The sequence below is a fragment of the Aotus nancymaae genome, unplaced genomic scaffold, assembly GCF_030222135.1.
Source record: "Aotus nancymaae isolate 86718 unplaced genomic scaffold, 86718_ANA_hifiasm-v0.15.2.pri h1tg000048l, whole genome shotgun sequence".
Lineage (NCBI taxonomy): Eukaryota > Metazoa > Chordata > Mammalia > Primates > Aotidae > Aotus > Aotus nancymaae.
The window spans coordinates 14,204,383-14,228,822 of record NW_026988462.1 but is presented as its reverse complement, the minus strand read 5'-3'; the positions used below and the strand labels follow the sequence as shown (position 1 = coordinate 14,228,822).

The window sequence follows — 24,440 nt, the reverse complement described above, 5'->3', positions numbered from 1 at the left end:
ACATTTTATGGTATATAAATTGTTCAATAATACAATGAGACAAAAAAATGAATGATGGTAATTTTCTGAATATACATTTTTGCATACATCTTTTGGAATTATATTAATGTTTTACATAAATAAATTATAAAACCAAAATAAATCTCTAAATGGAATATAAAGAGAAACAAATTACTATATTATAAACAAATAACATTACCACACCACACAGAAGCAGGGAAAAGGAATTAATTTAGAAATTTTGGAATATAGCATTTTGGCCATCCAAACTCAGGCTAAAGCCAAAAGGAACTATAAACAAATGTAGTTCAGTTAGTACATTTGTTACTCAGAGTATGTTATGTAATGATTTTGAAACTGTATATTCTAGGATTGAATAAATAATTAAATATACCATGGCTAAGTAAAGATTAAATATATTGGAGGTATCATTAGTAATCTTGTTAAGACAAGCAAAATATATTTAAAGGTATAAATGTGTATTAAGAAAATATTAGAATTAAACAATAGATTATTTTAACCACTAGACTTATGTTTTCAATTATATTTTATTTTTCATGGCCTATATCCATCCCATTCCTTTTAAAATTCAGCTAAATTTATTATAATATAAAATCACATAAACAATAACAGATTTGATGACTATTCTGCCAAAAGTCTCTTTGTTATATAACTCAAATTTTTATGTCTATTCACTGAAAAACATAAACAATCTAGATAATATATAACAAGATAGCTAATATGAAGTAAATTTCAGCTTTAAATTTTGTACTGTGAATCACGTGAAGAAATACTGATCCAATCATAATACACAAAAGTTTCCTCAAAAACTCTTATGAAATAATATTTGTTTTATGGGGTTTTATTCACTGTGTAAATAATAAATCATACACTAAGAATATATTATGATCTGTGATTTAAGGGACTATATCAAGAAGTCAAAACAATTAGATATATAAAAAAGTAAATATCAGAAATATGAAAACAAACATCAACATTCAAGAGCTATAGAAACTGGTACCTCATAGGACTTTCTGTCTTCTTCCTGTGTCTCAGTATAAATAGTGCTTTGACATAAAATATTTCCTGATCTGTCTATATGACATAGTTATTCTTAAACCAGTCACTCTCTACTTTTAATTTTTATATTAATGACCTTTATCGTGGCATTTTGGGTGCAAAGGAGAGGGGACAGCAAAACATACTGGCATTGGCATATTACTGCAAACATTAATCACAAAAGATAAAATACAGAATAACAAGCTTGGTTACCTAGAGAAGATGGAAGGAAATGGGGTGACAATGATAAAAGTAATGGGAAGAAAAATCACTTTTCTGACTGGCCCTTTTTATGTAATTCTGAGGTAACCTTGACTTAGTTACCCATCAAGTACAATCAACTGGATATTTGTGTCCTCCCAAAAATGTATATGTTGAATTCATAATTTCAATATCATGGTATTTGGTGGTGGGGCTTTTGAGAGTAATTAGGTCATGAGGGTGGAGCCCTTAGGTATAGGATTAGTACCTATATAAGAAGAAGCTACATATAGTCCTAGCTACTCAGGAGACTGAGGAGGGATAATTCTTCAGTCAAGGAGTTTGGCTGGACAACATAGCAAGAACCTTCTCTAAGAAAAAGGAAAATAAATAAAAGCCCATAGAACTAGTAGCTCTCTTTTCACCATTATAAGACACAACTGGAAATCAGCATTCTGCAGTTCTTAAAAGAGTTCTTATCAGAACCTTACAGTGCTGCCACCTTAATCTCTGACTTCCAGCTTCCAGAACTTCAAGAAAAAATTTAATGTGGTTTATAAACCACCTAATCCATGGCCCATTGTGTGGCAGCCTGAACTAAGATGGTAACATTTCAAATACTCAAATAAAGAAAATAATTATAATAAACAAGAATGAGGAAACAATCCTTAAAATCATGTTTCAAGTGAGTTATATAACATCAATGAAGGACAGATGAAGTAAAGTATAATCTCTACTAATTAATCATGTGTGTGTGTGTGTGTGTGTGTGTGTGTGTGTATATACACACATACATATCTCATATTCCTGAGGATGTATGCACTCTAATTGATGGGCTTTTGTTTTATTTTTCACAGATTCATCATTTAGAAAATCTAAAACTATAAAATGTATAGTCAAGGACAGAGAAACAAGTAAATATGTCCTGGATAATATTTTTTCATTAACAGAGAAAAGAAATATAGATATGGAAAAGAAGAGAGCATGAAATCTCTATCTCTGTGTGTTTGCATATGTGTATGTATGTGTATGAGTGTGTGTGAGTATGCACACATTCATACATATGCACATAAGTATGAACGGCTGTGAATGAATGCCTCTGTTTCCTATCTTTGTCCATTAAGATGCCCAAGAAGCAAAGCCACCCCAAAAGCAATGTGCACAATTAGAGCTCAGCTTGGGTTTAAATATCATTCTTTACAAAGAGAATCCAGTGTCCTTGGAGAAACAATTGCTTCTTGGAGTGGGCAATATATGCACTAAATGAACCTCAAACATCTTGTGGTGTTAGACAATAGAGATGTAATCAAAGAACAATGGAGACATGTATAAAAGACAGTGGTCCACCTTAAAGGGATTACCAATAATAGAAAAAGGTTATAACATAGTGAATGAAATAAGAAACAATTAAACACACTGGTATAAAAAAAGAAATGCATACATGGGTATATAAATACTGAAATAAATGGTGTAACAAGAAGAGCACTCTCTTTCAACAGAAAAGCTATCTAATCCCTGTAGAAGTAATAGGATATTAGAAAGTCTCAAAGAATCGTCATACAAATTGTTGCATCTAAAATCATTAATAGGTTATAAAACTTTACACATTGTGATTTCTCCTTTATCATATGTCAATTTAATGTACATGTGTAAATAAATAGCATTTATATATGCACATACTAAATATGTGTCTCAGCCATCCTTTCTTATAAAATCTTTTGGTCATGAACCACAGACATTTTTTATTACTTCTGCTTCGGTTACATTAATATCTGTAGAGATGAGTACTCTTTTTTAATCCTCTCATTTATTTCTCTTTCTCTCTCTCTTCTTGTTTCCCCAAATTATCTTCTAATTTCTTTCTGATTTTTTTTTTTTTTTTTTTTTTTTTGAGATGGAGTCTTGCTCTGTCACCCAAGCTGGAGAGCAGCGGTGCAATCTTGGCTCCCTGCAACCTCCGTCTCAGAGGTACAAGCAATTCTCCTGCCTCAGCCTCCCAAGGAGCTAGGATTACAAACACATGCCACCACACCCAGCTAATTTATGTATTTTTTAGTAGAGATGGATTTCACCATGTTGGCCAGGCTGGTCTTGAACTTCCAACCACAGGTGATCTGCTTACCTCAGCCTCCCAAACTATTGGGATTACAGACGTGAGCCACCGTGCCTGGCCTTTTTTCTGATTTTTTAAACACATGTATGATATGTTAAATTTCTAAGAACTTATTTTCTTATAGTATTTTTATAGAATTCTTTTTTGCCTATGCCCAACATTTGAGGATATTCATTACAGATTGAATTAAAGTTTTTAAAGTTTCCATCTCATTTCTGAATTTGCTTTCTTTATTCTTTCATTTTTGAGTATACTTTGTCCAATTTTCTTATGTTAAATAATTAATTTTGATGATTACTTGCTTTCTACAGCATGAATAAGAAATGATAGTATATTTCTACAGTCTTAGAATATCTTCCCACCATATAATTATTAATTCAAAATAATAATGTAATTATTGTGCAATGAGGAAAACCAGTGGGTCATCATATTATCCAGGTAATCAAAATAAACATAAAAGAACAAATCAATAACTTTTGCCAGAGTAAAGTACGTATTTCTGCAGTAAACCTGTCAACTTGAATTTCCTGATTTTAATTATGATAAAATATCAGAGAAATTGAGGAGTGTTCTATGAAACATCTACAGAGAAAATAATACAAGATGGAAGAGTGAACTTGTAGACAGTAAAAGCACAAATAATAAAAATAATGAGGAAACTATTGTGAAATTAAACTACTCTGATTAACAAAACACTTTATAGACAAAATTAACCAATTTAAGATAGTTTAAAGATTGTATCTAGATAATCTTATATTGGGAGTTAATATTTAAAATATTCAGCAAATTACTGACTGTTAGAATGAAAATACAGAAGCCTGTTAGAAAAACTATCTAAGAATAAGAATAGATTGTAGACAAAATAGGCTAGTCACTCACAGGTATATACAAATATATTTGAACTGATAGTGTAGGCTAATAATTACTTTGACCATAAATGGAATAAATAAGAGTGTAAATAGTAAAGAGACCCATTTACACTCAACCAAACTGCAAATATTAGAAATCTGTACAATAATAAGTATTGGCAAGAATATCAGGACATATAAAAACTTTTTCATCATTGCAAGGAATGTAAAATTAATCATTGTCTGACATTATTTTGTCATTTAGAAACACATACATTATATAACTCAAGATTTCTGCCCTTGGATTGACTTCCCAGTGTGATTCTAACATATTTCATTAGTAGATAGCCACTTTTGGTACCCAATAGTTGAGGTCCTCTGGTACCTATCATTAGATGACTGCAGGTGTAAAATGTAGTTTGTATATCCTGTGGACAAACAAACAATGCAACAGTCAGAAACAACAAATTAGATGTAGTTACAGGTACATAGATAATTCTTACAAACAAATGATTGGCCAGAAAAGGTATATATAACAAAATGTCATTTGTGTAAAACATAGTCATGGGTCTATGAAAAATACAAAGTCGCTATAAGGAAGGGCAATAAGAATTGGAAAAGAGAGTAAAGCTTGTAAGAAAAAAAGAGTGATATATCACTCTCACTGCTTACTACTAATAATCCTTGTGGAGCTGAGGATTATGTTAAGTTAACATTGTGCACTTGATACCTATTTAAAACATATTCACTATCCAAAGAAACTAGCATCAATAATTTGGTGTTTTAATACAAATTATTATTATATCAATTTTTTCTTGTTGTTACAAGATTGCATTTGATAATTGTAGGCACTTGATGGTGTCTAATAGTATTTATTGCCTAATTATTATCAATTAGAGAAGAGCCAATGAACATATTTTGTGTTGTTTTTTTTTTAAGGATATTCTTTTTTTTTTTTTTTTTTTTTTTGAGACGCAGTTTCGCTCTTGTTACCCAGGCTGGAGTACAATGGCATGATCTCGGCTCACCGCAACCTCCGCCTCCTGGGTTCAAGCAATTCTCCTGCCTCAGCCTCCTGAGTAGCTGGGACTACAGGCGTGTGCCACCATGCCCAGCTAATTTTTTTTGTATTTTTAGTAGAGACGGGGTTTCACCATGTTGACCAGTATGGTCTCGATCTCTTGACCCCGTGATCCACCCACCTCGGCCTCCCAAAGTGCTGGGATTATAGGCGTGAGCCACCGCGCCTAGCCTCAAAAGGATATTCTTTAAAGCATTTGTGGCATGAGACAAAATTGTGATATGAAAAATGCTTCCTAGCACTGGCAAATTTTAAACTTCATTTTTTTCCAAAATAAATCGTATTAAATGATACTTTCAGTGCCTGATATGTGTTTTATAGTGATTAAAAACAGAGGCATCTTATGTAGAATTTTGAAAACTTTAAATGAATTAAAATATATATCTCAAACTACTAAAGCCTTATGGAAAGTATGGTCAAAATTTCAAGTTTTAATTACATAGACCAATTAGGTTTACATAAAATTTCCCAAAATGTGAAAACATGGAGCAGAGATGTTTTCAGAAAATAAGTATTCCATCCATATCCAAATACTCTGAGGAAAATTAAACAGTACATCAATTTTTAAATATTTAAAAGTTTTATAAAATGTCAAATATTATATTAAAAGCCTATTTACAATTTGTAATACATCACTTTTCAGATGCATTTGATGCATCTGGTTGCATTTGTATTTATTCAAGCCTATTACTATTTTGTATTATCTCAGTATTTTGTGTATTACATACATGAAATGTTCTGAAATATACAAAAATAATAACTAGAATTTTAAATATTAATGACGGTAGCCAATAGATAAATTAAGTTAAAAAAAATTATAGCTAACCCAGAGTACAGAAAAAAAATAGACAATTTAAAACACAACTGTCCGTTTTGCAGAAATAACTCAATGCTTTATTTCAAGGTATGTCAGAAATGTCACCTTCATATGCAATGGTCAGCATATTTTATTCGCAGTGGTTTTCCCCAATGTAATTTTGACTTCCTAGCTTCAAAGAAGAATTCACATGCTCTGTAAATCAGTTTTAGTAAATGACTAAATTTCATCTGCAGATTTATGAGATAAATATGTGACCATTAGTCATATACTCTCAAGATACAGATTTTTTTATCTAAGTATATCAAGAAATTACCTTAAAAGTTTAAATCACTTTGAAAAATTTGCTGTATTTTATTTAAGAAAAAACTTTGGTTAAAACCTTAAGAACGGTATCATATTTTAACTGATCCAAAATTTGAACAAACTACAGTGTACTTCCTATATATTGTAACTTTGTTAAAGACAATATTTAATAATCGATTAAGAATACAGTCAAATGAAACTTTAAGACAGTTTTCTATTATTTACAAACATGTTTAGATTACAATGTAGTCATGCAAAGGGCGCATACTTTTGCCACTCAAATACATTGTTTTAAAATATTTTCTGACATATTGATTACTTAGTTTTTATCAAAGCATGGATTTCCACATTATGATTATTTAAAATTAATATATACACATATAAAGATCTCAATTATACTCTATAATCTTAACTTATTAAATTAGTAATTATACGATATCATATATAATAAATTAAAGAAAATTTCTTTTAAATGCAATAATTAAGCTACTGAGAAGTCATGGACAAGTTTAAAATATATCAATTAGGCTTTTTATTAATTCTTTCCTTCTTATAAAGAATATTCAGAAAATATTCTAAAGTAAGTTTATTGAAAAATCATTACATACTCCTGAAATAAAAATTTTTTAAAAAGTGTCTCTTATTACATGCAATGCAACAGTAGAAATTTTAGCTGTTAGTCCTGGCTATTTTTTCCATGTTAGAAATCTTACAAAAATAAACATTCTAAATTTAATGTGAGTTTCGGTATAACACTTTCTCATCTTGAGGACATTTTGCCAAGCTGGTTTAGCTGTGCTGTCTCTTTATGCATGCCATTGGTAATATTTGATGAGATCTGACAGTTTTATGGGGAGCTTCCACTTTTTCTTGGCACTCACTCAGTCCTGCTGTCCTGTGAAGAAGGTGCCTGCTTCTCCTTTGCCTTCCATCATGATTGTAAGTTTCCTGAAGCATCTCCAGCAATACAGAATGTGAGTCAATTAAACTCCTTTCCTTGTAAATTACCCAGTCTCAGGTATTTCTTCAAAGCAGTGTGAGAACACATTAATACACCCACATTATGTGTTTACCTTTGTCAGAATGAAACACTGGCTCAAATCGTTGAAGTCTAATATAATCAGTTATAATTTCTTTAAAGAATGATGTCATCTCAGGGACTCAGTATTGGTCTCTGTTGCTGGCTAGTCATTCAGCAGTGGTTGTAGCCAAATCAACCTTGGGACTTTCACCTCTGCCATCGTGGCCTCTTTGCTCATGTGCCTGTCATATTAGCACTGGATTGCCTGATGACAGAGGCTGACTGATATCAACTAGCTGATCAATTGCACATGTTATTTTTGTTTAGGTCATCTTCATATAAGATGTATATAAGTTGTACACTATATAAGTTGTATACTGTATAATGGATGTTTATATTTGATAGTAATCTTCACACTTCATATCACTTTCCATAGATCAATCTATATGTTTCTAGCATAGAACTTCTTGTTCTAAATCCTTCAATCTTTTTCCTTCCAGATCCCTGACTCAGCAAAGACATCTGTCACTGTCCATGTGTCACTTTATTTTCTAATGATGAATGACTTCTCTTTCTACAAATTATAGGTGGCTAATTGCTCAAGCAAAACACTGTACATCAGAAGAATTTTACATCATTACTCTCTTTCAAGGCCACACTAGACTAACTTCATGTTTTCCCCCTTCCTTCATCAACTGCTTGTAAAGATTCCCCATATAACCAGAGGTGTAAGAATGGGTGATGCACTGGGACAGCAGTAGTGCATGATGACATGAACTTCTGGGGTTACTTCTCATGCAACTTTCTTGTGACCCATGTTCCCACTTCTACATCCTGTATATGCCACTGCCATCTTCCACAAGATTTTTGTTGAGCCCACAAGATCATGTAGACATGGTGGCTCCTAAAATACCCAACTCATGATGGACAATTGTGATGGGGTCATCGCTAGGTACCTCATGAACAGATACTTTCTATCAGGACCAAGAAGCTCTTCAGTAGTGCAGTAGATGTTTCTGTCGTATTTTGTTTGTTTGTTTGTTTTTCCTCAAAGGTATATAATCTTCTATGGTAGATACTATGACCTTGCTCCAAATACCAGGATGGGGTGCTGTCTTGTAATTCTCCCATTGGGACTCTCTATAAACACTGTAGTCATCATATGTTCTCCTTTTCAGCTCTAGCAATGATAACACATATGGAAAAATGATTACAAGTGGGTATACTAGTTTTTTTTTTTTTTAATTTGCAGTAGTCTACAAAGATTTTTGAGGATGCATCTGGCTTTTGCAAGTCCCAAACTTGGGAATTAGATGGTGATATTTCAGGCCACACTACCCCCGAATCCTTCAGTTTTAAAAGTGGCACCAATTTCTGCTAAACTCTCTAAAATATATTGTTTTTAAACAATATAAATATAATGTAAAATATATTGTTTTGATATGCTATCTCATCCAACGCATGAGTACAGTTTCAGAGGTGTCTACTTGGCCTTGTGCACTAGGCCTATTAGAAAAGGGCTTATATCAACAACTATGTATTTTTATTAGAATATAACCAGTAAAAACTAGCCACAGAGTAAATGTTTAGATGTAGAGGACATCCTGTGAGTTGGATATTGGTGGAATCTGCATTTATTACCTGATATGTCTGAGCTCCAGTTTAGCACAAGACCTTGATAATGGCCTGAGTTCCTGGGGACCGATGTAGACTTGAAACTTGTATTCAATTTTTCTTGCAGTGTTCAAATCTATTTTCCTAGTCAAAAGGTCCATGATAAATGTCTATAGGTCCCTCTGGGGACCAACTAGGAGAATCAATATGATTAAATTGACAGAATAGAGAACCCCAAAATGAGGTCACATATCTATAGCCAACAGATCTTTGACAAACTTGACAAAAACATACAACAGGGAAAAGATATCTTTTTCAATAAGTGGTGCCAGGAAAATTGGATTGCCACATGCAGAAGAACAAAACTGGACCCCTATCTCTTATCATATGCAAAAAATCAACTCAAGATAAAGACTTAAATATAAGACTTGAAAGTATAAAAATGCTAAAATAATACCCAAGGGAAACTCTTCTGGACATTGGTAGAGGCAAAGAATTTGTAACTAAGACTTCAAAAGCACAAACAAAAATAAGTAAATAAATGACGTTATCTTCTGCATAGCAAAATAAATAATCAAGAGAGTGAACAGACAGCCTGCAGAATGGGAGAAAATATCTGCAAACTGTGCATCCAACAGGGGACTAATACCCAGAATTTACAAGAAACTCAAACAATTCAATAACAAAGCAACAAAATAAAAACAACCCTTTTAAAAAATGACCAAAGGACATGAATATACATTTTTCAAAAGAAGACATACAAATAGTCAAATAGCATGTGGAAAAATGCTCAACATCACTAATCAAAAGAGAAATGCAAATTAAAACCATAATGAGTTATCATCTTACACCAGTCAGAATGGCTATTATTAAATAGATAACAAGTAGATGATGAGAATGCAGAGAAAAGGGAATACTTATATACTGTTAGTGGGAATGTAAATTAGTACGATCTCTATGGAAAACAGTAAAGAGATTTCTCAAAGAACTAAAAATAGAGCAACCACCATATGATCCAGCAATGCCACTACTGGGTATTTACCCAGAGGAAAAGAAATCATTATATTAAAATAAAATCTGCTCTCTTGCATTTATCACAAGATACGGAATCAACCTTTATGTCCATCAATGGATCACTCAATAAAGAAAATGGATCACTCAATAAAGAAAATGGTATATATACAATAGAATACAATTTAGCAATAAAAAATAATGAAATCATATATTTTACAGCAACATGAATGGAACTGAAGGCCATTATCTTAAGTGAAATAACTCAAACAGAAAGCTAAACACAGCATGTTCTCACTTGTAAGTGGGAGCTAAACAATGTGTACACATGGACATAGAAAGTTAAATAACAGACACTGGAGACCCAGAAGGGTTGGAGAGTAGAAGGGAGGTGAGGAATAAAAAAATTACTTAATGGGTATAATGTACGATATTCAGGTGATACATGTGCTAAAAGCCCTGACTTAACCACTATGTAATATATTCATGTTAAACAACTTCCTGTGCGCTCCTTAAACTGATGCCAAACAAAGCTTTTTTTTTTTTACTTCAACCAACTGATGTAATTCAATAGATTTATATATGTAATTATATTTTAATATACTTTCAATATACATTTACTTTAATTAATTTTAATGTTCTCTCTTTTCTGAAGTCCAAATCTTCTATTATCATTTTTGTTATGTTTACAAATCTTCATTTAGCGACTTTTTTTAAGGTTAGTGAAAATTTGTCTTAGTTTTTCTTCATCTGGTGATGTTTTATTTTGTCTTCATTCCTGAAGGACAGTTTTGCCACATATAGAACTTGCACTTGATAATTCTTTTCTTTTAGTGTTTGAAACATGCGATGCTATTTTTTTTTGACATGTGATTTCAGAGGAGAAATCTACTGTATTTGAAATGTTTTTTTCCTCTACAAATAATTTGTAATTTCTCTTTGAATACTTCCAAGGTTATTCTTTATCATTAGTTTTTTTAGGGTTAATTATCATGTGTCCTAGCATTTTTTTTTTTAGGTTTCTCTTATTTGGGATTCATAGTCTTAAATATGTAGATTTATATCTTTCCCCTAATTTGGGGAGTTTTCAACCATATTTCATTTGAATATTTTCTCAGAACCACATTCTTTCTCCCAGATTCTGTACTTTTTTTTAATTCTATTTTCTTCTGTGTTATTCAGATTCGATAAATTAAATTGGTCTGACCTCAAGTTCACAGAGTTCACAGAGACTATTCTGTGTTATCTCGACTCTGCTATGGAGTCCATCCAGAAGCTTTGTGTTTTTTGCTACCATTGCATTGTCTAGTTCAATAATTTGCATATAGTTCTTTTCTGTAACTTTTATATCTTTATCACATATTTTTTCTTTTTTTATCAACAAGATACATAATTTTGCTAAAGCAAATTTATGATGACTGATTCCAAATCTTAGTTAAATAATTCTAACCTCTGATTCATTTATGGATGTGGGAAAGGTGGGGTGAATGCTCAACTCCCATTCATCACTGTTGAAACTATGGGGGCATGAAGAGAATGGTTTTCTGAGGTTGGTTGTTTGGAGTATAGCATGTATTATAAAAATGTGTCATGTTTTTTTAGGTCAACTTTTTCTCAGTCCTTTGGCTACAGAGACAGGTTTTTCCTTGAGCTTTTATTTGTCATTGCCTAGTGGAGTTATGCCTTGTAGACTTCTGCAATGTCCTGTCTGAGATATATGAAAGCCGGTAAGGAAACCAAAGACCCATTGCTGAGTCATTCCTCTGAGTACAAGGTTTTTTAGTAGTCTGCCAACTTCTTTCCAACTTTTACAGTTTTTCCTTGCTTGTTTCTTGTTTTGGCTCAGTATATTTTAGTTGTAAGAGGAAGGACCTAGGAGGAATGAGGCTATCCATCTTGGCCAGCTCTAAATTGTCTTTATAAATCTCTGAGGATCAGGACTCCCTGTGATGGTCTGACCTTGCTACTTGCACTTATTACAATAATTGCATCCACTTGAACTCTATTATTTTGGAGCCCTGCCTGCACACTGATTATTTGAATAGAGTCCAGCATGGGTCCCTTACACTCCTACACATATTGTTGGACGTGTCAAGATTGCACGACTGTAACTACTCATTCATTCTGGACCTTTCTTAGAATTGTTTATGCAGCTAGTACTTCTGAGAAATGAGGTCATATTTTCTTCCATACAAAAGCCACCTTGCTTCTGATTGCCAGTAACTTTAATATTACTCTGACTATGGCTTTTGCTGTAAGTACAAATTTGTCTCTGATCCAGGAGTATCTTGTCCTTTGCTAATATGCATGAAACTTTGGCAGACCAATGTATTAGCTTCAATTAAGAGTAAAATCAATATCTTCACAGCCATCATTAAGCTTATATCCTTAATAGTTTCCTATATTATTATTCCTTATATGGAAAAAAGATACCTTGCTTTCTTTTTAATGATTCCTTTTTGTCTTAGTAAGACATGTATTCCCTGTTTCTTCTAATGGAGCTCAATTATTTGTTGTATATGTCAGCTTTACATAATTATTTGTTGTATATGGATATGTCAGAATAGATAACATATCTATTCTATCTTGTTTATTTCTCTGGGCATTTTAAATACTTTCTCCATGGTCTGTCACAATAATTCTAAGTACTAACTACATTTAGTATTAGATATAACTTTTACAATACATCTAGGAGCCATCTTAAAAGCAACTTTGCACCATCATCTCATGGGGCCATTTACAGAGTTTTTACTCATGTATCCAGAAATATGCTCCTAATTTGATCAAGTATCCATTATGGTGCCTGGTCCACCTGATTAAACTCAAATGTGTCCTGACTCCTGGTGGTACATACCAGCTAAATCTTATGGATGCCTTAGAAATTTAGTTCATTTTTCTTATCAGAGCCAGCACATCACTGCTGAGGTTATACTGTTGCTTAATTTTAGCTTTAGACATCCTTCCAAGAAGAAAGCATAAGAATAGAATTGGGGTAGGGAAACATGGTATCAGGAGAGAAGAAACTTCTGCATCAGCTCTAAGCAAGGAAAAAACACTAGCTCTCAAAAAGGAGGACAAGGTCCCTTTTTACAAGCGCATCAAATTCAGGAAAATTTGATGATTCACAGTTTGGTGATTATCAACCCAGATGCTGCTTGCCTCATATTATGTGTCAATGCTTTATCCTTTTGTAACTGGTTCGTGAGCTTGGCCAAACAGATCTGCCCTGGTTGGGAGTTCAACACTGTTTGGAGCTTGGCTCTTCTTTTGATTAAATCCCAGGTCTGGTACTCAGATTTGTTTTTCTCCCTTTTATTGTAGGAAATGAAAACAGTGTAAACTACCCAGAGGACATCTGGTCACACACTTAGCATTCAGTTAACAATTCATCTGGCTCAGATTTACATTACATTCTTCCAGAGCTCAGTTACTTTTAGTGATAGCCCTCAAGTACATTATTTTATATATATTCTGTCCCCCATATATCTAAAATACTTGATTTATCCCATTAATGATTTATTTCCATCAGTATATGTCATTATATATACCATTTGTATAAGTGCTAGTAGTTGTACTGGTCCTGTGTAAGACTTGCTGCCATAGATGGGGCCCTCATTGTTAGGCTGACAGTGAGGTACCCCCTATGACAGCTTTCTTTTTAAGATTGCTCCTAGTAAAGACTGTCACATATTGGTTTCTCTAGACAGCCAATTCCTAGGTAAATTTTTGCATGCAAGTTTCTATTCTTTATGGTGCAGAATGTTTTTTGAATAAACACTTCTGGAAGAAAAGGGAGGGAAACAGGAGTGGAAAGAGGAAGAAACCAGCCTTCACTGAAGGCCCAACAACAGACTCAGCCTTCTTTTTTCTTTTCCTTTTTTTAAAATTATCTGCAGATGATTGAAGGCCCATGCTCCAAAAATCTTAACAGCCTGCAATGAAATTTACCTGTAAGGGCATGACATAAAAAGAACCCAATATAATACCACTAATTTATACTGTTATTCTTTCTTCTGGCCTTTCCCAAAGGGCAAGGTGGACTTTACCAGGGTGACTGTGAATTAGAGAAACAGAAATAATCAGACTTTTGGAGGTCCTACCAGACACTGGCTCTGAACTGGCACTGATTTCAAAAGATTCAAAATGTTGTAGTGGCCTGCTAGTCAGAGTATGGGACTAGAGAGGGTTCAGGTGATCAACAGAGTTTTGGTTTTTTTGTTTTGTTTTGTTTTGTTTTGAGATGGTGTCTCACTTTGTCACCCAGGCTGGAATGCAATGGTGCCATCTTGACTCATTGCAACCTCCACCTTCTGGGTTCAAGTGATTCTCCTGCCTAAGCCTCCCTCGTAGCTGGGATTACAGGCACCCACCACCACATCTGGCTAATTTTTTTTTGTATTTTTAGTAGAGATGGTGTTTCACCGTGTTGGCCAGACTGGTCTTGAACTCCTGACCTCAGGTGATCCACCCACCTCAGCTTCCCAAAGTGCTGGCATTACAGGTGTAAGCCACTGCACTCAGCCTCAACAGAGTTTTACTTCAGATCTTTCTCAAAGTGAGTAGGCCCAATGCATCCCTAAACTCATCTTGTGGTTATTTTTTCAATTCCAGAATACATAATTGGAATAGATATACTTAGCAGCAGGCAGAATTTCCATATTGTTTTCCTGATATGTGGTATGAGGGCTCTTATGATAGGAAAGGCTAACTGAAAGCCACTAGAGCAGTCTTTACCTAAGAAAATAGCAAATAACAACCAATACTGCATACTTAGAGGGCTTGCAGAGATTAGTATCACCATCAAAAACTTTAAAGATGTAAGTATGTTGCTTCCCACCACATTACCATTCTACTTGCCTACTTAGCCTGTACAGAAGACAGATGAACCTCTGAAAGAATAGTGGATTATTATAAACCTAACCAAGTGGAAATTCAAGTTGCAGCTGCTGTAGCAGATGTGGTTTCATTTCTTATAGAAAGTAACACACATCCTGCTACCTGTATGCAGCTTTTGACCTGGCAAATGCCTTTTTTCCATCGTTATTCATAAGAACTAACAGAGTCAGTTTGCTTTCAGCTGGTAAGGTCAGCAATACACTTTTACTGTCCTACCTCACAGGTCATCAGCTTTTCAGCTTGATGTCATCATTTAGTTTACAGAGATCTTGATGTCTTTTTCCTTTCATAGATGAATGACATTGGCCCATTGCAATGATTAAATTATTCTGATTGAAACTTGTGAGCAGGAAGCAGCCACTATTTATTAAAAATTAGTAAAACTTTTGTGTGTCAGAGTAGAAAATATATCTGATAAAAATTCAAGGGGCTTCAGGAGACTTCTACTTAAATGGAAATTCTAGGAGTTCAGTGGTATGGGGCATGTTGAAATACTTCTTCTAAGATGAAGGAAAAGTTGCATCTGGCACCTTCTACAACCAAAAAAGAAACATACAATAGGCCTAATGAGCTTATTTGGATTTTCAAGACAATGTGTTCCTTATTTGGCTGTGTTACTCCAGGCCATTTACCAAGTGACTGCAAAACTACTAGTTTTGCGTGACGCCCAGAGGACAAGAAGGCTCTGCAATCAGTCCAAGCTGTTTTGCAAGAAATCTAGCAGACCTGCTCAAAGATTAGATTACAGCATGTTGGAAAAGATGAGAACAGTTTCTAAAAGTACTGTATTTGGGAAAAATACACAACATGAGATGTATTTTGACATGCATAGAATACATTCATACAGGTGGAAAAACAGAAAAAAGTAAATCAAGAAAATGTTGACATATTTAGAGAAGACTAGAGACAAAAATGTGAAAAAAAATACACTAACAAGTAGTTCAAAACAAAAATTAAAAAGTTGATAATTTGAGACTAAGATATGTGTAAGGTACATGGGTGTACTTTGGTCAACAATAGGCTGAGACAGACATGTCAGTCAGAATGACTCAGCAAGTTTGGAGCACAGGCATATAACTCCACTTATTATATAACCTGTTTGTGTAAGCTCATGCATGGCTTGGAGCCATTATTTTTTGGAAAAGTTATAACTGCCCTGCTGATACTGTACAGGTGCTCTTGCACCCAGAGAAAGAGAGTCCCAACACTGTCTATCTTGTAGACAGAGAGGGAGGTGTCAGGGAATGGCACTGCTTGCTCTCATGCACTCAGAGAGAGAATAATGCTACTGACCCCTGAAGGGCAGGCAGAGAGAGCCAGAAACCACCTTGTGCCCAGAGGGAAAGAGTTAAGCTGCTGACTCTGACAGAGCTGGCCTTACAGGCCCAGGAGGGTAGCTGCAGGCCTGGGGGTGGCAGGAGCTGCAGAGCCAACTACTGAGAGGAGCCACAGAGCAGGAGCAGACAGCCAAGATAAAGGCAGACAGCGTGAGAGAGCTAGCATGAGTAAGCTGCTGATGAGAGAGCTGCTGAATAAAACTACATTTCCCCTGCCTACCGTCCCCTGAGTATTCTTTCAGCTATTCGCCTATTCACCCACTCCCCTTGGACCAGAATGTGGGCTGGAACCTAACCCTAAGCGTGACAATATGTTGGTCTTTGAATAAGTAATTTTGTATCCTGTTTTCATAGAGTAAGCAATTGTAGAATCACTTATTGGCTATTTTAACTTTAGAGTGCTGTATTTAGGAAACTTGATATATCAGTGTATTAAGTGATAACAGGATAATTTTAAGTGAATAAAAAATTCTTACTTTCTCACTATATTTTGTCTTATCTTTTTCTTCCTTCTTTCTTTGTGTTTTCTCATTCTTTCTTCAAAAAACTTGTAAATGGACAGCTATGATTTTGCAGGCAAAGAGGAAAGGAAACGAGAAGATACACAAAGATGCACAGTGCAAGACCAAGCTCTATACTCTCATATAGCTCGGATTCCAGTTTAGAATGGAAAGATATCATTAGTTATTACCCAAAAATGTATAAATGTTTAATTATAAAGAATGGCAAAGAAAGCAAAATTTACAAATTTATAAAAGCTTGAATAGAAAACCAGTCCTATTTGAGAGACTTTTAGAAATAAATGTCACAATAGAGTTCTCTGTGATGATTCAAATACTACTGGGCAGATGAAAGTGTGCTATAGAAAGCAAAAAGACATTAATGAAGCTCTAAGAGAAATAAGATAGAATAGCTTTATGGCTAAAGTAGAGTGCATTAGCCGGTTTATTCAATGAGGCATGTGTACATATGTTTGCATTGAGAAGCAACATAATGATCATATTTTTGCATTGAAAATAAATATCCTTGGAAACTGTTTAGAAAAAAACATTGCACATGTTACCCAATTTTAAAGGTAAAAAATTGAGGATGTCTTGAATAAGATGGAGAGTATAGAAACTGAACAAGTAGTAGGGATACTATAGTGATTTTTAAAGGTAGACAAATATAACTTCAAATTAAATCTGATTTTCAGTTTCAAAGGCAGAACATATTTTTGTGTGATAATGTCTGAGAGGAGTCTACAGAATTTGACATTTAGAAATTCATAGTACAAAATTCTGTAGATTGGGTGACTATGAACCAGATTACAGCAGATGAAGTATTAATAGGACATGAAGAAAACAGTAAGCATGTAAAACTGTGTTTGAATTTAAAAGTGAGACATGAAATAAATGGAAAAAGCAGCACAAAGAGAGATACATTCTGAATACATGAGACCTATAATGAGGAGCAAGGATACTGCAGTTGTAAGGAGAATAGATAAGGAAAGTGGAAACGGAGTGAGAAGAAATTATATGAATTATTAAATTAAGCTTAGCCTAAACTTCAGTAAAGTTCCTCCATTCATAGTGTACACTATCTTAACTGGGTGTGTAAACAGACTGCAACCTACTCTTGTACCAATCACCAAGTTTCAGCCAATTAAAGGCAGCCAACTGTTCAAACCGCATTCAAATAAGGCAAACTCCAAGCTGGAACTAATCCAACAGTTTCTATACTTCACTTCTGTTTTCTTCATGTCACTTTCTTTTCATGTTCATAGATTCTCTATGACCATGGGACAATACTGGACTTTCTCTGAATCTAATCTTGTTCAAAGGCTGCCCAGTTTGTGAGTTGTCCTTTGCTCAATTAAACTCTGTAAAATTTAATTGCATAAGGTTTTTTTTCTTTTAACATTATTAATCTGAAACAGGATGGCAGAGTTTAAAGATGGTGATGGTGGCAATGAGGATGATGATGATATTGATTGTAATTGCTTGCATGTATATGAGTATGTGTGTATGCGTATGTCTGTGTGGTTTTGTGCAGGCAGGAAGAGAGAAAGAACAGGGAAAGGAAAAGGAAGGAGGAGAGACATAATTTAACAAATGTCTGGTTTTCCAACTGAGGAAAGAAGAACAAACATTGCTGAGAATGCTGGAAATGATGGGATTGCTCCTCCCTATTTGCTTGGTGCCTCTGCCCCATATTTCTAAATCTTCACTTTTCAGGGGAATATAAACAGCCAAGACCTGTGGAATTCACACATGCAGTTACACTCTTCTCTCATTTTTAGTCCTACAATTGCAACACTAATTCATATCTTTAGTTTTATCTCACCAGGATTGTTGCAATAGTGTCTTAAAAAGTCTCCTTATGTTCAGTCTCTTTTCTCAAAAGCAACACACGTGCTGTGTTTTTATTTACTTTGGCATCTTAAAAGTTTCCCGTTCTTAAATGAAAGGTGCTTAGGCATTTGAGGAACTCTTTTGACTAGCTTATGTGGTTCCAATTGCCATTTCTTGCTATTTTACACATACTTTTCATCACTGATTATTTTTGCCACTGACATTGAAATTTCCAGGCTATTATTTTTCTTGAATTTCTCATCTCTGCCCATGAAATCTCTTCCTTTACCACTATCTACTAACAATGATTACAATCACTATATTTTCAAACATTGTCTCTCCATCTAGTCTGTGTGAATCTGACCTTACAGTTATTTTTTTCTTCAGAGTATAGTTTTATGCAACTAATAATAAGCTAATCTACATGATAACTATATGGCTACTTCTTATTACCTGCCCTAGCCTGATAAGATACAATTTAAGAGTAGATACATTTAATTTTTTTAAAAAATATATTTTATTAGCCTTTACTGTTGGCAAGGAGTAATTGTAAATGTCAGTTTGATCAACTTTTACAGATTCATTAAATTTTGAAAAATCTAATGGATTCTAAAGCAAGTGCTAATTACTTCAACGCTGAAGTAATTGTTTTATTTTGTGGGGACACAAGACATAGTCATAATACCTTAAATTATATATATATATATATATATTTTTTTTGATAACTTTGTAACCTATAAAAAGCAAAATATCAAGGAAATCCTGAACTACAGCACATTGCTATGTAGAATATAGTTATACTTTGAAAAATAAACAGAAAGTACTAAAAACACAGAGTAACTTAAAAGAGTGCTAATATAAATGTATTTACAACCTACAGACTAATCCAATAAAATAGTTAAAAATATTTAAACATAGCATTATCCAATTTTATTTTTTGTAAATGCCACAGGCTTAGTGTTTCAAATGATCTGCATTTTCAAAGATCAATATTGCCATTTTCTTTTTTTATATTTATCTAAGTTCTAACTATAGTATTAACATTTGCATGTGTTGCAAACACCATTTTAGAAGTTGGAACTTTAAATATCAACTCTGTTGTTTTATATATTAGCAGCAACAAATTCTAGAAGTCCCAAAACTTTTGGAAACTTATTTAGAGATGCATATATATTTGGAAATAAAATTAGAAAGTTTTATTTAATACAAGCAAAGATTATTAAGTCTTTTATCTTTTAATGGATTCACAATATATAAATAATATACTCCTTCAATATTCTCTTCATTCTCATAACAACCCAGGAAATAAAGTATATTATCATTTGTGAATATATTGACATAAGAAAAATAAAAATAACTAACATTAATTCATAATTTAACATATACCAGCAATTTTACTATACTTACAACATGGAACACTTATTTAAAACATTCCCATTTTACAGTTTAAGACCATGAATGGTTCAGAAATATGCCTGACTTAAGAGAGTGGAATTTGGCTGGGATTCCAGGTTTGACCTTTACTACTGCCAGGGTTGTAAGACCTACTGGTGCTTCACACACCTGGAACTAGTTTTACAAAGCTTCTATATCTACATGTATGTCTTTGCATTTTTATCTGTGTTTTATTTTTATTTATCATTTATTTTCATGGACTTCAAAGTGGAAAGTGCTTGTTTTAGGGCCTGCAGTGGAAAGAACACATGTAGGTTAATTTTTCCTGCCACATTTATTCTACACATTTCTGAGAGGCAGAGCAAAAGCTGTGAAGGAGGATCCAAAGAGCCAGGAAACAAAAGCTTACGTGGATCAATAGTAAGGACAAAAAATAATAAACTTTGAATCTAGGTTTATTTGATACATTGGCCTGACAGATTTAATTTCTGCTCATTAGAATTGTACGTATGATGGTAAAATATGACATTGGAATACATTATTTTTATAATAAGATAAAATGCAAAGAAATAGTTATAGTAGTTAAATATCTTTGTTCTGTTCTAAGACATGCTGTTTATGAATTTGTAAATTATTAAAAATATTCAAACATGTTTAGTAATTCATACTCTATTTGTAATTTTAAGTATTTTGGAAGAATTAAAAATATCCATTTGTTAAGCAATGACTTATTTCTGTTTGTAAAGTTTTAATAAAATTCAAAACTGGATTCAGGAAAGATGTTTTAAAATTTTGCAGACACTTATCATATGCAGAGATGCTATTACTGTAACTATGATTGTATCCTCTACACAGTTTCACCAAATCCTGATTTTTATGTCTCTCTTTGTGTCTTTTTTTGTTCTTCCTTACAACAGGTAGGGTAATCTTGTCATTCTCTTTGTCCTTTCCCTACTAGAATGTTTTGAACCTCTCAAATTGAGTCCAATCACTCCGTAGCAGGTCCAGCCTTGTCGATGCCAATAGACATGGTTCAACAAAAAGCAAATAAGTAATACAGTCAGTCTAAAGAAGAAAACTGGCAGGTTTGCCGTGGATTTCATGCTGACCACTGTGCTTCCACTAATTCGGACTGAGGTCCCATGAACTACTTTGGCATTTATGTCAAAATATTGAGTCATTGATGTTTGTGTCAACTGAAGTCCCGAAGAATTTTTGTTTTAATATAATCTGCTGTTATGGCCATTTGGTTCTTTGAAATTAATTTCATGGCTTTCACTTGCAGTTTTTAGAGGTCACTTGTCAGATGTGGTCTATTTTTCTAGTCTGTCAGAATCATCTTTGTATCACAATTTTGTTCTCTAATGTTTCATGTTAACAAAAATATAGTATCTATATGCTAAAATTAAGCCAATGATAAATATATTCAATAACCAAAGTCAAGTTTAAAATATAATTTATTATTATTATTTTGAATGCCCTTATCATGAAAAAATTATATTCAAGGTTTAAAAATATCATATTACTGCAGAGCAAGCACCATGATGCTAGGCAGCATATCCTTGATTTTCCCACAAAATTAAATGCCCTTATTCAGAAAACATATATATACTCATAGATATCATATGTGTAGTTCTTGCTCAATTACAGTTTTCAGTATTTTTGAAATAAACTTACAAAATATTAGGTTTATTCCATTATTTTTGTCATAAAATCTTTTAAAAATAATTAAGAATCTATCAATATGTTAACATTGTTCTATAATGAATCCATTATTAGTTACACAAATACTTCATGAAAGTAGCTAAACAGACAAATTCTCCCTAACTGAAGTAAAAACTAACAAACAACTTGCTGCTAAAATCAGGAAAGGAAAAGAGATGACCTATGCAAAAGAAATCGATACTCAAGATGTCTTTAAATCTGCCAGATCAGAAAATAGAACATGTAGCAAATATGAAAATTAATTTGCCTTTTATAGAATATGTTTGGTCACTGATTTTGAAAGAACAATATATTTAAATTAGTAGCATCAATACAAAATAAAAAAATATTTTGTGGATTTTTAAAAAATTAAAACTGATTAAAAGCATCAATTATTTAAAATAATAGTAAAATTAGTAGACAACCCATACAACTTAATCTATTTTATAATTGTTACATATCTTATTTAATAAATTGATATGTAATTTACTGTATTAAAGAATACAGTGCTAAATGAAAAGCAACTGAAAGAACTACAATAAAATGTGACAGTTAAGAATAAATATAGATTTTGAGATCTTTGAATCAACAATAAAGGACCAAGGGTGCCGAGCGGAAGTGGCCTCCTTGATTGACATGAGTGAATGCAGATATAACTCAAGTTAATTAGAGGGCTTGTTAAAAATAAAAAGTTGATTCCACGCAAGAGGGCATGTTACCGCTGTTTACCATTCAGAGACTTACAGTTGCTTGCCTGCATTGCCATAAAGAGCTCATTTATTGAGCAAGACACATATTTATCTCTTCATTTTGGAGAGCCTAATAAGCTGTTATTACAGTTTCTTTACTGACATTCAAAAGTTTTGAAATTTGAAAGACACCTTTGCAACTCAAACAGCATGAGCAGGACCAGAACAGAGAACCCTGTTACAATGGGTCGGTCCAGTCAAAATGGTCAGCTGAGGGGCTCTATGAAACGCAATGTCGGCCCTGGAAGAGGGGGCACACAGACACAGTAACAGATGAACCAGCTGAGAAGAACACCAACACAATCAATAATGGCACTCAGCAGCAAGCACAGAGTATGACCACCACTATTTAACCCGTTAATGACTGGAAAGATTTTAAAAGTCCCTCCCAAGGATCTAAGAATCAAAACTTCAGATGTGACTTCCACAAAAGGAAACAACCTTGAAGATTACTGTTTGAAATGGGAGTTACTGATGGGAATTTTTTAAGTGGGTTTGGAAAAGCCATCTCCTATTCAGGAGGAGAGCATTCCCATTGCTTTATCTGGTAGAGATATCTTAGCTAGAGCAAAAAATGGAACAGGCAAGAGCCGTGCTTACCTCATTCCCTTACTTGAATGGCTAGACCTGAAGAAAGAGAATATATAAGCAATGGTGATTGTTCCCACTGAAGACCTTGCTCTGCGGGTCAGTCAAATTTGCATCCACGACAGCAAACACGTGAGATGGGCCAAAGTGATTACAATCACAGGAGGAACCAATTTACAAGATGACACAATGAGGCTTGATGATACAGTGTACATGGTGACTGCTGCCCCTGGAGAATCCCGGATCTTATTAAGAAAGGAGTAGCAAAGGTTGATGATGTTGTCCAGAAGGTAGCATTGGATAAGCAGGCAGATAAGTTGCTGTCATAGGATTTTGTGCAGATAATGGAGTGTATAATTCTCACAGTACCTAAAAACAGGCAGATTTTACTATATTCCGCTACTTTCCCTCTTAATGTACAGAAGTTCATGAATTCCCAATTGCAGAACCCTATAAGATTAATCTAATGGAGGAACTAACTGTGAAGGGAGTAACCCAGTACTATGCATATGTAACTGAGCACCAAAAAGTACACTGCCTCAACACACTTTTCTCCAGGCTTCAGATAAACCAGTCGATCATTTTCTGTAACTCCTCTCAGTGAGTTGAATTCCTAGCCAAGATTTCTCAACTGGGTTATTCTTGCTTCTATATCCATGCTAAAATGAGGCAGGAACATCAAAATCATGTGTTTCATGATTTCCCGAAATGGCTTATGGCACGATCTTGTTTGCACTGGTCTGTTTACCCAAGGTATTGCTATACAAGCTGTGAATGTGGTAATAAACTTTGATTTCCCAAAGTTGGCAGAGACCTATCTCCATTGTATTGGAAGATCAAGTTGCTTTGGTCATGTTGGCTTAACCATCAACTTGATGACATATGATGATCACTTCAACCTGAAAAGTACTGAGGAGCAGCTGGGAACAGAAATTACACTTATTCCCAGCAACATTGACAAGAGCCTGTATGTGGCAGAACACCACAGCGAGCCTGTAGAAGATGAGAAACCTTAGCGAGCATGCTTTGACAAACTACAGAAGGCTCATTTGGATCTGTGATGCATAGTTTTGGGGGGAATGTTCTTCTCTTTATGGGCTTTTCATCTTTTATTTTGGAACTATGAAGACTTAAAACAGCTCAGACTTTTTTTTTTTTAACTGGTGACGAGAATAAAGACTGAAAAGAAGAAATGAATATACCTTTTTTTGTTCCACGTGTTTGCACTGTGTGCTGGGTGAAGATTAGTTGCACTAACTGCTGGTTTATAAAAAATGTTTTCTGGGGAAAGGAGACAAGGAAGGAGAAGGGGAGAAACCCTAAAAAGAGAAGAATCTTAATGAATACACAAGCTTGTCTATGATTTC

The 24,440-nt window shown here is 33.9% G+C and overlaps 1 pseudogene; it reads left to right on the top strand.

Annotated features, from left to right (window-relative positions):
• Positions 1–22,635: 22,635 nt before the first annotated feature.
• Positions 22,636–24,089, top strand: LOC105712356 (probable ATP-dependent RNA helicase DDX6; annotated as a pseudogene).
• Positions 24,090–24,440: the final 351 nt, after the last annotated feature.